Below are 15732 nucleotides of genomic sequence, written 5' to 3'. Positions count from 1 at the left end.
CTCTATCTGCCGCAGCCAGGTGTTATGTGACTGACCCCTTGGCCTGGTCCAGCAACGTAGGTCCCCAACAATGAGGATCACCTTCAAAGAAATGCGCCACATGGACGTAACTGACGCTCCCTCACAATGCAGATAATGTGCCTCATCCGGGACTCTATGAGCAACCGCTCACTCGACACAAAGTCAAACCAAGAGTACCCAAGATTTGGACTCAGGATCTCCTGTTTACAAGGCAGGCGCTTTAACCAGCGGAGAGTTTTTAGCAATGTGACCCTGTGTTCGGATTCAGCGGGTTGGAAAATGGATGGATGGATGGACCTTGTATCCCTAAGAGCCAGTTAACATGCAACAAATGTCCACCTCTTTGTAATAAAAAAAAAATTTAAAGGAGAACGCACTTTCAGCAAGAGCAGCTCCACGATCAGATGCTTTTGGAAAGACGGAAGTTTGCCTTATGTTGTTTGAATCCAATGTTCAAAGGAAGCGATCGACGAAGAGACAACGTTCACATAATCCGTGATGAGGACGATCAGGATGTCATCTGAAAAACACAACAGAATCACGTAACTCAGAAAAGCAGTCTTCACCGTCAAAGGCACCTTAAAGTCATTTCTTCATCGGGGTTATCCATTTTCTTTAGTCGACTGCCCTTAAAGAATTAAAAATAAATAAATAAATAAATACGTACAATCTATTAATTTATCCAGGCAGGTATGCGGCAAGGTCTGAGCGCAGTCTAATTTCAAGTTCACTTTAACACCGATTCAGCTGTGCGTGTACTGTAGAAAAGAAACTGAAGGACACAGAGTGAAGAAGGCACCGCTGAGATTTGAACTCAGGATCTCCTGTTTACAAGACAGGCGCTTTAACCAACTAAGCCACGGCGCCCCACTGGAAAACCTACCTTGCCAAATTTCCATTTCACTCTGTAAAACTGAATGCTTAGGACAGAATACTTCGACTGTGAACTATGGACAAAGAAACTGCAGGTGAGCATCAGGTGTTGCTCGGATTGAGAAACTCCCATAAGAGGCAATCTTTGCGTTCAGAGGCAGGTGGGATCATTTGCGGAAAGCAGAGTCGGAATATTTTCGTCTTGAAACTGAACTGCTGGCACTGATAGCTGCAGAAACGATAATAGACTCTTAAGGTTTAAAGTTACGACAAGGGTGGGATTCAAACCCACGCGTGCAGAGCACAATGGATTAGCAGTCCATCGCCTTAACCACTCGGCCACCTTAAAAACGTATCTTTGTTTCTGTCCATTCCTGCTCTATTCAAATTAACAGATCTGGTAAGGCTTAATGCCAAGATCTATGTTTAAGCACGCACACTTCATCTGCACTTATATCGTGATCAATTGTTCTCTCTCATTGCTGCCTTGCTACAGACAATCTGTTACACGTAAGGCAGGTAGGCAAGCAGGCAGGCTTTCGCTTTCCTCTCTTTCGTGCACTGGCCAAAGCACAGAGAACTAAAGCTGAGATCTCTGCTCCATCACCGTCTTCCGCATTCAAACAGACAAAGCTAACTTGTTCCTTGCAACGTTCTCAGGCACATCCGAGCGCCAAGATGAAAACCCAATGAAAGGAGTATGATAAAGAGCAGGCACCGCTGAGACTCGAACTCAGGATCTCCTGTTTACTAGACAGGCGCTTTAACCAGCTAAGCCACGGCGCCTGACTCTACAGAGAGCTTTTAGCAATGTGGCCCTGTGTTCGGATTCAGCGGGTTGGAAAATGGATGGATGGACCTTGTATCCCTAAGAGCCCGTTAACATGCAACAAATGTCCACCTCTTTGTAATAAAAGAAAAATTTAAAGGAGAACGCACTTTCAGCAAGAGCAGCTCCACGATCAGATGCTTTTGGAAAGACGGAAGTTTGCCTTAAGTTGTTTGAATCCAATGTTCAAAGGAAGCGATCGACGAAGAGACAACGTTCACATAATCCGTGATGAGGACAATCAGGATGTCATCTGAAAAACACAACAGAATCACGTAACTCAGAAAAGCAGTCTTCACCGTCAAAGGCACCTTAAAGTCATTTCTTCATCGGGGTTATCCATTTTCTTTAGTCGACTGCCCTTAAAGACTTAAAAATAAATAAATAAATAAACACGTAAAATCTATTAATTTATCCAGGCAGGTATGCGGCAAGGTTTGAGCGCAGTCTAATTTCAAGTTCACTTTAACACCGATTCAGCTGTGTGTGTACTGTAGAAAAAAAACCGAAGGACGCAGCGTGAAGATGGCACCGCTGAGATCTGAACACAGGATCTCCTGTTTACAAGACAGGCGCTTTAACCAACTAAGCCACGGTGCCCCACTGGCAAGCCTTAGTTGCCAAATTTCCATTTCACTCTGTAAAACAGAATGCTTAGGACAGAATACTTCGATTGTGAACTATGGACAAAGAAACTGCAGGTGAGCATCAGGTGTTGCTCGGATTGAGAAACTCAAATAAGAGGCAATCTTTGCGTTCAGAGGAAGGTGGGATCATTTGCGGAAAGCAGCGTCGGAATATTTTCTTCTTGAAACTGAACTGCTGGCACTGATAGCTGCAGAAACGATAATAGACTCTTAAGGTTTAAAGTGACGACAAGGAAGGGAATCGAACCCACACGTGCAGAACACAATAGATTAGCAGTCCATCACCTTAACCACTTGGCCACCTTGTCACGTGAAACATGCATCTTTCCTTCTGTCCATTCCTGCTATATTCAAATTAGCAGATCTGGTAAGGCTTAATGCCAAGATCTATGTTTAAGCACGCACACTTCATCTTCACTTACGTCGTGATCTATTGTTCTCTCTCATTGCTGCCTTGCTAAAGACAATCTGTTACACGTCACGCAGGTATGCAAGCAGGCAGGCTGTCGCTTTCCTCTCTTTCGTTCACTGTCCAAAGTATAGAGAACTAAAGCTGAGATCTCTGCTCTACCACCGTCTTCCGCACCGAAATGGACAAAGCTAACTTGTTCCTCTCAACGTTCTCAAGCACATCCAAGAGCCAAGATGAAAACCCAATCAAAGGAGTAAAATAGATTATAGATTTTACGTATTTATTTATTTATTTTTAAGTATTTAAGGGCAGTCGACTAAAGAAAATGGATAACCCCGATGAAGAAATGACTTTAAGGTGCCTTTGAAGATGAAGACTGCTTTTCTCAGTTACGTGAGTCTGTTGTGCTTTTCAGATGACATCCTGATTGTCCTTATCACGGATTATGTGAACTTTGTCTGTTCGTCAATCGCTTCCTTTGAACATTGGATTCAAACAACATAAGGCAAACTTCCGTCTTTCCAAAAGCATCTGATCGTGGAGGGGCGCTTGCTGAAAGTGCGTTCTCCTTTAAATTATTTTTATTACAAAGAGGTGGACATTTGTTGCATGTTAACTGGCTCTTAGGGATACGAGGTCCATCCATTTTCCAACCCGCTGAATCCGAACACAGGGTCCCATTGCTAAAAATTTTCTATTGTTTCAGGCGCCGTGGCTTAGCTGGTTAAAATGCCTCCCTAGTAAACAGGAGATCCTGAGGTCGAGTCTCAGCGGTGCTTGCTCTTTGTCATACTCCTTTGATTGGGTTTTCATCTTCGCTCTCGGATGTGCCTGAGAATGTTGCGAGGAACAAGTTAGCTTTGTCCGTTTCAGTGCCAAAGACGGTGATGGAGCAGAGATCTCAGCTTTAATTCTCAATGCTTTCATCAGTGAACGAAAGAGAGGAAAGCGAAAGCCTGCCTGCTTGCATACCTGGGTTATCTTCAGTTTCAAAATTAGATACACCGACAGATCGCAAACTTAAAGATATGCAGTGAAAGCACAGATTATTAATCAAGAGGTTGGAAGTGACAGTTTGGCCGGTTAGCTCAGTTGGTTAGAGTGTGGTATAATAACGCCAAGGTCGCGGGTTTCGCATCACGTACTGGCCGGCAACAATCAGATCAACTCTTGTCTTTTGCCTAAGGTTTGTTTCCATCACATAATTATCCCACAGAGTGTTTTGTTCACCCTCCATGCTTTTTCATTCAAATTAAATCTATTTGAAAATTAGAGACAAACAATTCATTTACCATCCAACATAGTTTCTATTTAATTTTGCCTCGGTAACTTTAATTGAAATGAAAATCTATCCATCACTGCGGTGGGTTGGCACCCTGCCCAGGATTGTTTCCTGCCTTGTGCCCTGTGTTGGCTAGGATTGGTTCCAGCAGACCCCCGTGACCCTGTGTTCGGATTCGGCGGGTTGGAAGATGGATGGATGGATGGATGGATCTATCCATCATTAACCGAGAGTATACTAACGATACAGTGCGTCCTGATCAATCAAGTGCAGCCCTCAGTCTGTGAGCAGTGCAGCAAAGTCCACTGTGCAAGACAGGAATATTCTCTCTTTGCAAACTCTTTTAATCTTGATAGCATTGCTTTAAGTATTTTCCTTTTCATTCTAAGCAAACTGTACATCTCCAAGGTTCAGAAACAGAGAGAGAGAGAGAGAGATAGAAAAGGAAATAAACATATCAATAAATGTAAACTCCATTGCCCCATTTAACATTCCTGGAAGGGAAGAGGACGAAATATATATCATTCAGTCTTAGGAAAGATCCTATGCGGTGCAAGAAGTTCAAGGTCACAGTCCTCTCGTGGGCAGTTAACATGGAAGTTTCTCCACGAGCAGCTTTATTTTCATACCTCTCAGCTCTAACTGGAGGGCAATCTGACACTCAACGGGCTACAAATAGGACGAGATTGCCTCATCCTTCCTGTCCACATTACTGCGTGACGTTGACAATAACACAGATTATCGAGGGATCGCTACAAGGTCTCATGAACATTGGGATGCTTAACGTCCGTTGCAAACGAGAAAAAGTTTCTGTTAAAAATGTAATGTTAGTGACAAATCCGCAGCACTAAGGATCGGAGCCAGATTAACTAACGTTCATATAATTTGGACAGAGACACTTGTGACTCATTAATCCCTTGCCTGGTTAGTTCAGTCGGTAGAGTATAAGACTCTTAATGTGAGGGTCATGGGTTTGAGCCCCACGTTGGGCGGTTGAGTACTTTTCCTTTGAAGGAAATAACTTGTTGATCTGAAAAATCGCAAGATGAGCCTAGCATTCCATCTCATCAAAGCTGTTTTCAAACTTAAATAGTCCTACACGCTGCAAGAATCTAGCGAGAAACAAAATGTCCACATCGGGCTCATTCTGACCTTCTCATTTCTCTGATATTCCAGGTGTCAGAAAAGCATTGCACAGTGCGCAGGTGACCAATTCTCAACGTGCAGAAATGTGTGAAAATCGAGACTTTAGATTTGCTCCAGTCTTGAACGTCACGCTCAGCCATTATCTTTGACAAGATGTAATGCTAGAGTCATCTTGCGGTTTTTCAGATGAACAAGTCATTTCCTTTAAAGGAAATGGATTTAAATACCCAACGTGGGGCTCGAACCCATGACCTTGAAATTAAGAGTCACATGCTCTACCGACTGAGCTAGCCGGGCAATAGAGCAAGGAATCACAAGTGTCTCTGTCCAAATTATATGAACGTTAGTTAATCTGGCTCCGATCCTTAGTGCTGCGGATGAGTCACTAACATTGCATTTTTAACAGAAACATTTGCTCGTTTGCAACTGAAGTTAAGCATCCTAATGTTCATGAGACCTTGTAGCGATCCCTCGATAATCTGTGTTATTGTCAACTTCACGCAGTAATGTGGATGGGACGGATGAGGAAATCTCATCCTATTTGTAGCCCGTTGAGTGTCAGATTACCCTCCAGTTAGAGCTGAGAGGTATGAAAATAAAGCTGCTCGTGGAGAATCTTCCATGTTAACTGCCCACGAGAGCACTGTGACCTTGAACTTCTTGCACCGCATAGGATCTTTCCTAAGACTGAATGATATATATTTCGTCCTCTTCCCTTCCAGGAATGTTAAATTGGGCAATGGAGTTTATATTTATTGATATGTTTATGGGCAGCACGGTGGCGCAGTAGGTAGCGCTGCTGCCTCGCAGTTGTGAGATCTGGGGACCTGGGTTCGCTTCCCAGGTTCTCCCTGCGTGGAGTTTGCATGTTCTCCCCGTGTCTGCGTGGGTTTTCTCCGGGTGCTCTGGTTTCCTCCCACAGTCCAAAGACATGCAGGTTAGGTGGATTGGCGATTCTAAATTGGTCCTAGTGTATGCTTGGTGTTTGTGTGTGTCCTGCGGTGGGTTGGCACCCTGCCCGGGATTGGTTCCTGCCCTGTGTTGGCTGGGTTTGGCTCCAGCAGACCCCCGTGACCCTTTGTTCGGATTCAGTGGGTTGGAAGATGGATGATATGTTTATTTCCTTCTCTCTCTCTTTCTCTCTGTTCCTGAAACTTCGAGATGTACAGTTTGCTTAGAATGAAAGGGAAAATACTTAAAGCAATGCTATCAAGATTAAAACAGATTGCAAAGAGAGAATATTCCTGTCTTGCACAGTGGACTTTGCTGCACTGCTCACAGACTGAGGGCTGCACTTGATTGATCAGGACGCAGTGTGTCGTTAGTATACTCTCGGTTAATGATAGATAGATTTTCATCTCAATTAAAGTTACCGAGGCAAAATTAAATAGAAACTATGTTGGATGGTAAATGAATTGTTTGTCTCTAATTTTCAAATAGATTTAATTTGAATGAAAAAGCATGGAGGGTGAACAAAACACTCTGTGGGATAATTATGTGATGGAAACAAACCTTAGGCAAAAGAGAAGAGTTGATCTGATTGTTGCCGGCCAGTACGTGATTCGAACCCGCGACCTTGGCGTTATTATAGCACACTCTAACCAACTGAGCTAACCGGCCAAAATATCATTTGCAAACTCTTGATAAATAATCTGTGCTTTCACTGCATATCTTTAAGTTTGCGATCTGTCGGTCTATGAAAAGATAGATAGATAGATAGATAGATAGACAGATAGATAGATACTTTATTAATCCCAGGGGGAAATTCACATACTCCAGCAGCAAAAAATATTAAATTAAAGAGTAATAAAAAATGCAGGTAAAAAACAGACAATAATTTGAATAATGTTCAACGTTTACCCCCTCTGGTGGAATTGAAGAGTCGCATAGTTTGGGGGAGGAATGATCTTCTCAGTCTGTCAGTGGAGCAGGACAGTGACAGCAGTCTGTCGCTGAAACTGCTCCTCTGTCTGGAGATGACACTGTTTAATGGATGTAGTGGATTCTCCATAATTGATTGGAGCCTGCTGAGTGCCCGTTGCTCTGCTACGGATGTCAAACCGTCCAGCTCTATGCCAACAATAGAGCCTGCCTTCCTCACCAGTTTGTCCAGGCGTGAGGCATCCTTCTTCTTAATGCTGCCTCCCCAGCACACCACTGCGTAGAAGAGGGCACTCGCCACAACCATCTGATAGAACATCTGCAGCATCTTACTGCAGATGTTGAAGGATGCCAGTCTTCTAAGGAAGTACACGCGGCTCTGTCCTTTCTTGCACAGAGAATCAGTATTGGCAGTCCAGTCCAATTTATCGTCCAGCTGCACTCCCAGGTATTTATAGGTCTGCACCCTCTGCACACAGTCACCTCTGATGATCACGGGGTCCATGAGGGGCCTGGGTCTCCTCAAATCCACCACCAGTTCCTTGGTTTTGCTGGTGTTCAGTTGTAGGTGGTTTAAGTCGCACCATTTAACAAAGTCCTTGATGAGGTTTCTATACTCCTCCTCCTGCCCACTCCTGATGCAGCCCACGATAGCAGTGTCGTCAGCAAACTTTTGCACGTGGCAGGACTCCGAGTTGTATTGGAAGTCCGATGTATATAGGCTGAACAGGACCAGAGAAAGCACAGTCCCCTGCGGCGCTCCTGTGTTGCTGACCACAATGTCAGATCTGCAATTCCCGAGACGCACATACTGAGGTCTGTTTGTAAGATAGTCCACGATCCATGCCACCAGGTATGAATCTACTCCCATCTCTGTCAGCTTGTCCCTAAGGAGCAGAGGTTGGATGGTGTTGAAGGCGCTAGAGAAGTCTAGAAACATAATTCTTACAGCGCCACAGCCTCTGTCCAAGTGGGAGAGGGATCGATGTAGCATATAGATGATGGCATCTTCCGCTCCCACCTTCTCCTGGTATGCGAACTGCAGATGGTCGAGGGCGTGTTGGACCTGTGGCCTCAGGTGGTGAAGCAGCAGCCGCTCCATGGTCTTCATCATATGGGTGATGAACAAAAAACTCTGTGGGATAAGTATGTGATGGAAACAAACCTTAAGCAAGGGACCAGACTTGATCAGATCGTTGCTGGTCTGTAGAGGAATCAAACCCGCCACCTTGATGTTATTAGCACCACGCTCTAACCAACTGAGCTAACCAGCCAAACTGGCAAATGCTTCCGCTTGATAAATAATCTGTGCTTTCAATGCATATCTTTAAGTTTGCGATCTATCTATCTATCTATCTATCTATCTATCTATCTATCTATCTATCTATCTATCTATCTATCTATCTATCTATCTATCTATCTATCTATCTATCTATCTATCTATCTATCTATCTATCTATCTATCTATCTATCTATCTATCTATGTAACATTTCCGAGTTCATCATGCGCTCTTCCTTGTCCGTCAATCTGAGAATACCTTCTGTGTAACTTATAGACGAAGCGTGAAGAAAAGGAAAAGCTGTTCATTCTAAGCAATCAAGTGTTCAATCATTGTTTGATAATTTCTCTCCTTCATTACTCGTCATTTCACAGTGAAGAGATTGAAAGGTTGGTTCCTTTTGTTTTTAGATTTTTTGGCAAAACTTACATGCTTCCACACAGATAATGGCTGAGTGTGACGTTCAAGACTGGAGCAAATCTAAACTCTCGATTTTCACACATTTCTGCATGTTGAGAATTGGTCGCCTGTGCACTGTGCAATCCTTTTTTGACACCTGGAATATCAGACAAATGAGAAGGTCAGAATGAGCCCGATGTGGACATTTTGTTTCTCGCTAGATTCTTGCAGCGTGTAGGACTATTTAAGTTTGGAAACAGCTTTGACGAGATGGAACACTAGGCTCATCTTGCGATTTTTCACATCAACATGTCATGAATTGTTTGTCTCTAACTTTCAAATAGTTTTAATATGAATGAAAATTTAAGTTTAAATTTAATAATGATTCTGGGAGGAAAATGACAGAATTCACATGTAATGTGAAACGAATCTAATAAGAACGGTTACCAGTAAATAATGCGTGTCTGCGTTCTTCGGAAGAGGCAAAGGATAAAGAATAGGACAAGTAAAGAAGAGCTGACAAACAATCGGCTCCACTCTTCTAAAACTACACGTCGCCCGTCGTTATTTTCCTTCAAATCCGTATCACCTGTCTTTTCTTACTTATTTCCCTTTCTTCTTGGGTGAAATTTTGTGTCTCAACTTAGAATTCAGCGAAAAAAGAAAACTTAAATGAAGAAATAAGTAACAAATGAAAGCACGATGGGCCCACTGTAGTTTCACTCCATAGACTCAGGAATTACGAGGAATTTTCAGAAGTTAAAGAAAGAGAAAACTAAAAAAAAAAATAAAAACAAAATGTACCCCCTAAAGCTATGCCACTGGCACCCAAGCACAGTAGTCGTGGCTGAGTGGTTAACACTAGAATTACCAGAGTCTACGAAAAAACTCGTAGATCCGGCCCACCTTAAAACCGTTCTCACCTCTCTTTTGTTTTCTAAATGTGCCGATTAAGAGGAGCAGCGAGCAGCCGGCTATTCCGTCCCCCACCGTCGCAGAACGTTCACTAAGTTTTCCCAGCTCATGGCTTGTTTGATTACCTGGGAGTGACTGAACTGCTGGAGTTTTAGAATAGAAATAATAGATCGCTATTTGGAATACATGCATTTCATGCGTGTTCAGTTTCTACAGTAATCTGTGTAAACACATTGCTAAAACAGAAACTTTTTCATATTTTAGTAAGAATTGCTACAAAATGTAAAATGTGTAAAGCCTGAGTTCCTAAGATCAAATAAACACTTCCACAAAAGCTTCACACGCCATATAACGGTTTCCGTGGCGTAGCGTGCTAAGATTTGCTTCTCAGACCAAGTAGCTTTTCTCTGCCTCACAAACATGAGTTCAATTCCCCGCTGGGGATAAAGTGTTACTTCTTTTTTTTTGTTTTTAACCTCAAACGGACATAAAATTTGTAAATTGGTATGCACTGTCAGTTAATGAGATCGTTATATTTTCATGTGGGATGCTCCTTTTAAAATATTTTTTTAACAATTGAGACTGCAATTAACATGAACAACTGTCCTTATAACTTATTTTTTTCAAGATCCATAACACACAGACAGACAGAGCACTGCGTAATACAGAGACAGACAGGCAGAGATATACAAATAAACAGGAAAGGCACATGTACTGAAAGAAAAAAAAAATCAACATGCGCGTTGTTTCTGCAGCACTGAATGAGCTCACCCGCTCTAACGTCACCCCTCCCGCGATCTGGCTCTCTAAGTAACAGTGCAAGTACAGACGCAAACCAAGTGTAATCAAGAGTCCTGGTTCGATCCCCACTCACTCCTATATTTGCCGTTTTCAGTAGTAAGCTGCTCTTTTTGTTAATATTATACAGTACACACATGCACTGTGTCTGTACTTGCGCTGTTACTTAGAGAGTCAGATCGGGGGGAGGGGTGATGTTAGAGCGGGTGAGCTTATTCAGTGCTGCAGAAACAACGCACATGTTGATTTTTTTTTCTTTCAGTACATGTGCCTTCCCTGTTTGTTTGTATATCTCTGCCTGTCTGTCTCTGTATTATGCAGTGCTCTGTCTGTCTGTGTGTTATGGATCTTGAAAAAAATAAGTTATAAGGACGGTTTGCTGACTTGGAGCACCACTGCCTTACTGTGCCACAGAGACGCGAGTTCGATTCCCAGCTTTGAAGAAAGTGTTTTTTTTTTCCTCAAACGGACATTGAATTTATAAATTGGTATGCACTGTAAATCGTTAACTTGAAAATGTCAATCGCGGTTATTTCTGTTGATTAATTCATGCTTTTTTACTTAGAGTCAGAACAGAAGCTTTTTCAGCTTATTCAGCTTCTGATCTGACTCAAACAGCGCCAGTATAACTTCACACCCAACCTGACGCTGTTCGTTTTCAAATAATATTGCATTACTTCGACGATGTTTTCTGATTGGTACTATTCACGTCATAAAATGATTTCTTCAAAACGTCACATATATTTGTCTCTTTCTTTTTTTAAAATGTGCGTTGTAGCACTCAGCAACTGGCCACCTGCATGTTCTTGCGCACACTAAACAAGACAGCGCTATATGCAATCATTAGATTCAAATGTTAAGTTATATAGCACAGAATGGAAATCAGCAGTTCTTAGCATTCCACCACGCAAGCTGTCATATCAACCGCCTACTGTAACTTGCTTTCTTTTTTCTTCGGTTATAGTCTTGAATAAAAGTGCACTTGTTTTGTTATACTTTTACATCAACATATGTTCCTGTGTTTGAGCTACATGGGCATGCTCAAAAAATACACGTATAATGCCACATAAAGTGCATGCAGACACTTCAGTTCGCAAGCATTGGTACGACAATGCAGTCACAAGTACACTGCAGAGCTTTAGCGCGTCTTTTATGTGAAAACAGCATCAGATGGGGAGTGTCTGATGATTGCATATAGCACTGAAGTTACTGCTCTTTACTATGCTTTCCTCTGCATGTCCTGGAGTACAAAAGAAACAGCATACAGCAACACGTGGGGACTGGCAATACTGGGGGAAAAAAACATGCGGTCGTATGTATTGTGATACACTGCAGAACTATAGCGCGTCTTTATGTAAAAACCGCAGTGTCAGGTGGGGGGCGGTAGGGATGGATCCTGAACGCGACTGAGACAATGAAAAGTGAATTTTAAAAAAATAAAGCTAACCTTTACAAATATCATAAATTACACCAGCTGTTACAGACTGAAATCAAATGTATCTTTTTATTCTAAAATAGTGAAAATAAGAACACTTCTCAAATGGAAGTTGTGCAGGATCGAACTCATGACCTACTGATTCTCAGTCAGCGACTGATACTGTTACGTCACGGAAGCAGTGATAACCAGTTCATATCAATGTCTCACACTAAGGCGGGTTTTTTTGGCGGTGGCTTTATTTTGTACCTTTTGTGAAAGTGTTTCTTTGATATTTGGACTTCAGGCTTCATACATTATATAGTTTATGCCTACATTTTGTCAATTGCTACTAGAATACATAACACGTTTCTGTTTTAACAATGTGTTTACACAGATTACTGTAGAAATGCAACACATATGAAATGCGTGTGTTTCAAATAACAATCTATTATTTCTACTCTAAAACTCCACTTCACTCCCAGATAATCAATCAAGGCAAGAGCTGGGAAAAGCCTGTTTACGTTCTAAGTCGTTGGGGGGTTGGAATAGCCAGCTGCTGGCAGCTTGTCTTTATCAGTACATTTAGATGACAAAAGACGCTGGCGGAGAGGTGAGAAAGGCTTTAAGAAGCGATTTAAGGTGGGCCGGATATACGAGTTTTTTCGTAGGCTCTGGTAATTCTAGTGTTAAGGCGATGGACTAGAAATCCACTGGGGTCTCCTGCGCAGGTTTGATTCCTGCCGACTACATGTGTGTTTCTCCTTAGATTAGCCATTGTTATCTTTATGTAGGCAAAGATTCCCTTTATTTGTCTCATTATGCGATAGCGAAAATCCTGAAATAAAATAGGACGTAGGAAATCAAACATCGCTAAATAAATCACAGTATTAAAAATTAACCAGTAAATACATTACCTATGTAGAACACTAATTAAATAAGAAGTCAAATAATACCATGACGGTTAGGCAAATGTCTTTTTATGTTGTTTACAGGTCGTAGTTTAGGTCAAATGCCATAGCGTTCTCAAACTTATCTCAAACTGTCATTTTCTTTTTCTGTGTAAAATAAAATTTTAAACGATAAAAAAAAAAATATGAACATATGTAACTATCCGAGAAATGTGCCTGCTTTTTAAAGCAAACCAACGAGGTAGGTTGTTAGAAAGACGTTACCTTGCCCGCCATGTTTCCCACATGAAGGGAAAGGTTTTGTGAAAATAACAAATGCTTACATCTGTAACTATACGAAATGAAATACTAGTTATTCATTACGGAATTAATATTCTTTATACTTACACAATCGTAGTAAAATAACTCTTATTACGGATAAGCGTTACAGCTGAATGCGTTGTTGTAAAGACCAAGAAACCGATGTGAGAGGAAGTGCCGTGTCATTACATTTCGATGTGAGAGGAAGTGCAGTATCATTAAATTTAACTTAACTTAAATGTGTTCAATTCACAGTATAGTTTTTTTATTTTGAATAAGATATAAAAAAATGTTTACATTTTAAGAAAAATAATAAGTTAACATTATTCATAATTTTTTTATTGAATTAGAATTAAATAATCAATAAAAAGGGTAAAACCCATTTTTATTAAATAAAGTAATGATTATTTTGCATATAGTTAGCTATTTTTTATTATAATTTTTCACACATGCAAGATTTATTTTTTACAGTGTAGTTGTCTTCGAATTCTTTCTCAGGATCTGGCTGTGTAGCTAACACATGTCGACTTTGCAACCAAGACAAGCTGTTAACTGTTCTAATCTCACAGATAATCGAACCGCTTCAAATCCTCTGCCTCCTTAAGGATGATCGGGAAAAGACCGAAATATTACCGCTCCTGCTCCAGTCCAAATGTCTTCAGAGCACATATTGACAAACAGAAAAAGGGCGATTCGACAATTGAAGGAATTCAGACGCGTTAGCAGGCTTTGTAAACTCAGTAGTCGTGGCTGAGTGGTTAAGGCGATGGACTTGAAATCCATTGAAGTCTCCCCGCGCAGGTTCGACTCCTGCCGAGTACGTGGTTTAAACTTTAGCAAATTCGAGGTATTAAGCCTTCGCTTGACACTGGCAAACACAATTTGCAAAGCTTGTCAGGAGCTCACGGTTCAAATAACAAAACAGTGGTAGATACTGCAATGGATGGGAAGCAAAAGAACACGTTCTGTTGACAGCTTACCAGTTTCTATTCACGGCACAAATAATGAACGCGTTTGTGCAAATTTAAGTGTCCTTTCAGCACAGACTGCAGGAAAGCATTTAATTGCAGTCTAGAAAATGATCAACTGCCGTACAAACGTCATACGTTGTAAACCCCCAAAAACAGTGACCACCATAACTATACTGATATTGATAATAACGATTTCAAAAACAGTCGTGTTCAAAGATTAAGTATCAAAATCGGTCTGAATTTGGACAAGAAGACAGTAAGGCCGTTGTAACACAAAGCTCATTTATTTCTTTTCGTTGCTGTGCCACGGGTGAAAGGCACTGCCAGGGTCTGAAGGTTTAAATTTAATAATGATTCTGGGTGGAAAATGACAGAATTCACATGTACTGTAATGTGAAACGAAACTAATAAGAACGGGTATCAGCAAATCATGCGTGTCTCCGTTCTTCGGAGGAGGGAAAGGATAAAGAATAGGAGAAGTAAAGAAGAGCTGACAATCGGCTCCACTCTTCTAACACTACACGTCGCCCGTCGTTATTTTTCTTAAAATCCGTATCACCTGTGTTTTCTTACTTATTTCCCTTTCTTCTCGGGTTAAATTTTGTTTCTCAACTTAGAATTCAGCCAAAACAGAAAACTTAAATGAAGAAATAAGTAACAAATGAGAGCATGATGGGCCCACTGTAGTTTCACTCCATAGACTCAGGAATTACGAGGAATTTTCAGAAGTTAAAGAAAGAGAAAATTAAAAAAAAAAAAAAAAAAACAGAAATGCACCCCCTAAAGCTATGTCACTGGCACCTGAGTGCAGTAGTTTTGGCCGAGTGGTTAAGGCGATGGACTAAAAATCCAATGGGGTCTCCCCGCACAGGTTCGAATCCTGCTGTCTACGTGTGTGTTTCTCCTTATTAAGAGTGTCTGCAAAGGCAAACTTTAGCGGTCAGATTAGCCATTGTTATCTTTATGTAGGCAAAGATTCCCTTTATTTGTCTCTGAATAATGGACTAATTCCGGCACACGCATATATTCCTTGACTTTTTTAACTGTGGAATATTCCGCAGACAAGTGTCTGCTGTTAGTTGCAATGAAAGGACTTTTCTGCGATTAGAAAAAACAAAAAAATTATTCAATCGTTTTACAAAGTTGGATCAGGCTTTGAACAGTTAATTCTATTTTTTGTGTCCGACGTGTACCAGAGCGGGTGGTAAAACAGCATTTATGCTGTCTGAAAGGCTGCCTTGTATTGATTAAATGTTGAATGAGAAAATGCTCAATCACTCGCTAATTGTGAGATAACTTGTGTAAAATAAAAAAACAACTACGCGAATGTAAAAGTAAAGATGAGGTTTTAGGAAACAAAGAACTCACAATTAAGACGGATTCCCTTGGAACTTCAACGGCAGATTTTACATCCATTAAAGGACATGCGGACAATCAATTTAGAGTGTTTGTACTTTTAAACATATGAAAATAAATTATGAGGAGCCTCAACACAGCAACTGTGACTTTCAGCATTTTTACTACGATAACAGAGACAGCTTCCTGTTACTTATCGCAGTAGAATCTGGGGAGTTACTCTCGATCCTTCACGATTAAAACGAGCATGTTTTGTTCTTTCTGTTGTTTCCTTTCCATTGCTTGGCTTATTTACAC

At 41.2% G+C, this 15732-nt stretch overlaps 8 non-coding genes across 8 annotated transcripts; 2 read left to right on the top strand and 6 right to left on the bottom strand.

Moving 5' to 3' along the window:
- Nucleotides 1–814: 814 nt before the first annotated feature.
- Nucleotides 815–888, bottom strand: trnat-ugu (transfer RNA threonine (anticodon UGU)). Its single transcript has one exon. It is a non-coding gene; the product is annotated as a tRNA-Thr (tRNA).
- A 273-nt stretch (nt 889–1161) lies between these two features.
- On the bottom strand, nt 1162–1251 carry trnas-gcu (transfer RNA serine (anticodon GCU)). The gene has a single exon. It is a non-coding gene; the product is annotated as a tRNA-Ser (tRNA).
- Nucleotides 1252–1606: 355 nt separating this feature from the next.
- trnat-agu (transfer RNA threonine (anticodon AGU)) lies at nt 1607–1680 on the bottom strand. Its single transcript has one exon. It is a non-coding gene; the product is annotated as a tRNA-Thr (tRNA).
- Nucleotides 1681–2249: 569 nt separating this feature from the next.
- trnat-ugu (transfer RNA threonine (anticodon UGU)) lies at nt 2250–2323 on the bottom strand. Its single transcript has one exon. It is a non-coding gene; the product is annotated as a tRNA-Thr (tRNA).
- Nucleotides 2324–2596: 273 nt separating this feature from the next.
- On the bottom strand, nt 2597–2678 carry trnas-gcu (transfer RNA serine (anticodon GCU)). Its single transcript has one exon. It is a non-coding gene; the product is annotated as a tRNA-Ser (tRNA).
- A 2756-nt stretch (nt 2679–5434) lies between these two features.
- trnak-cuu (transfer RNA lysine (anticodon CUU)) lies at nt 5435–5507 on the bottom strand. Its single transcript has one exon. It is a non-coding gene; the product is annotated as a tRNA-Lys (tRNA).
- An 8341-nt stretch (nt 5508–13848) lies between these two features.
- On the top strand, nt 13849–13930 carry trnas-uga (transfer RNA serine (anticodon UGA)). The gene has a single exon. It is a non-coding gene; the product is annotated as a tRNA-Ser (tRNA).
- A 959-nt stretch (nt 13931–14889) lies between these two features.
- trnas-aga (transfer RNA serine (anticodon AGA)) lies at nt 14890–14971 on the top strand. Its single transcript has one exon. It is a non-coding gene; the product is annotated as a tRNA-Phe (tRNA).
- Nucleotides 14972–15732: the final 761 nt, after the last annotated feature.

The sequence above is a fragment of the Erpetoichthys calabaricus genome, chromosome 5, assembly GCF_900747795.2.
Source record: "Erpetoichthys calabaricus chromosome 5, fErpCal1.3, whole genome shotgun sequence".
Taxonomy (NCBI): Eukaryota; Metazoa; Chordata; class Cladistia; order Polypteriformes; family Polypteridae; genus Erpetoichthys; species Erpetoichthys calabaricus.
The sequence above is the reverse complement of the archived record's forward strand: the minus strand, read 5'-3'. Positions and strand labels throughout refer to the sequence as shown.